The sequence below is a fragment of the Nicotiana tabacum genome, chromosome 4 (assembly GCF_000715075.1).
Source record: "Nicotiana tabacum cultivar K326 chromosome 4, ASM71507v2, whole genome shotgun sequence".
NCBI classification, from domain to species: domain Eukaryota; kingdom Viridiplantae; phylum Streptophyta; class Magnoliopsida; order Solanales; family Solanaceae; genus Nicotiana; species Nicotiana tabacum.
Window position 1 is genome coordinate 100,185,201 of NC_134083.1, and position 2,166 is coordinate 100,187,366.

A 2,166-nucleotide genomic window follows, 5' to 3' on the forward strand; every position below is an offset into this window, starting at 1 on the left:
TTGCCCTTTCCAATTTCCAGGTGGTACACTCATCTTGATATTATCTAACGTGTTAGCCTCTTCAAGGATAACATGCTCCGATACCAATTGATATTTTATACTTCAATACCACACAAGAGGGGAGGGGGTAATTTGTGTGGTGTCCAATTAGTGTGCACTGATTATAGAAGGACCTGGTTCTTTTATGCGTATCTTATTCTACTAATGTGGAATAGATAAAGCAGAAAGTAACGACCACAAGTATTTTTACATGGAAAAATACATGATTCAAAAGGTGAAAAAACCACGATCTACTTCTCAGTAGGATTTTTCCCAACACTTCACTAAACTACTGAGCGAAATAACAATGTTTATAAAACTCTTGTAAACCTAAGGATTACCTCTAACTCTTGTAGCAACCAGCCACAGGCTATTGCGACCACTTTAAGTTAACTTTAATATGAACAATACAACTCAAAGTACCTAGTACAAATGCTTCTAAAGAAAGTTGAAAGGTACAACTCAAGAACCCTACTACAATTGAACTAGAATAAAAGACAGACACTTGGAATTGATTCTTCTATTTGGTTCATGTAGCTCCACGTTCGCACACTTGAAACACACATGAATTTTTTGCAAAATGCCTTGCTATTTTATTCTCAATTCTTGCTTAACTTCAGCATTTGTTCGTCACAAAAGAGAACACAACTAATATAGAGAGAGTTGGTAGGATTAGGATTAACTAGAGTTCTAATGCTTTACTCTTCCTTGGTGGACGATTCTAGTTAACTTCAATCTCTAACTCTTTTCTTATCTAGGATAGAGTTCTCTTCAAGTAAGGAGTCATGTTCCTTATCAATTACGCATCATTTTCTTTCAGGGAGTATCATATATAATCACTTATTCTTATCCCCTTTACGTGCATACCTTGTTGCTTGAATCTGACCGCGACGTGTATACACTGTCCATGGACCTGGTTCATGTAAATATTTCTTTGTCAATCATCAAAACCAAAACCACTTAGGTCAAGATTATGGATAGACGAAGGCGTTACTAGCAAACTCAAGGTCCCAAATACATAATTATTTAAGTGGATAGAATATACATAGCCGCCATCTAGTAGTTCTAGTTATATATTACACCGACATGTATAGTTTATAGGCAAGACGTGTCACAATTAGTGCAACAAATTACCCTTCTCAATCATCTTTGACAACTTTCAAAATATTTCACATAATAAATATAGCATCATAAGCCTAAATTACATAAATATTCCAAATACAACTCCACTGGCCTTAACATAATATTTTTGCACAGAAGGCTTCACTTTAACACTTATCATTTCGAAATGTAGGATATATCCAAAAACATGCCATGAACTTAACATTAGAATCATGTAAAGGTCAGAATCTCATGATATTCTCAATGTAGGGTCATTCTTGAAAATAAATACATGCAACATAGGCAATACTTTGATTCATAATGTGTAGTAAGTCCTTTTGGACATATCATACAGAATCAAGGTAGCACGTATAACACAGTTCAATCATGACACATAGTGCAACTCATACCCGCTCCGGGGCGAATGTAGTATTCAAGTGACGAGTTCAATTAAATTCATATAATTTTCGATGAGGAATAAAAATTCATTAAAATTATAAAAATAATAGATATGAATTCATAATTTTAAAACTATAATTGGTTCAATTGTAAAAACCTTAAAAGTTGAACCCATAAAATTTAAATTCTGGATCCGCCCGCTCGCCCCACAAACACGAACCCACATTTAAAACGTATTTTGAGATCACGCATTTGGAGAAAAGCCGCAAGAAAGATTTAGCCTCAACTTAAATCAACAATAGCTTTACAATTCAATCCAACACTCAAATACTTTAAACAATGATCAATCTACACAATATAAGCCAATTCCATCAACACATGTCTACCATCTCTTTATTTAACCATATCTAGGGCATTGGTTCAAAGACTGCCCACACCGTAAATTCTCCATTTATGGTGAAACCTTGGTTTAGCGACTCAGTACCTTACATTCAATGGCTATTAATGCCATTTTATTCACTATAACATCTAATTCCCTAACTGCATCCAACTATCATCATTAATACCCACTTCTAGGATTTACTTAATACTTCAACCAAATTACCAATTCAACTCATAACTACACAC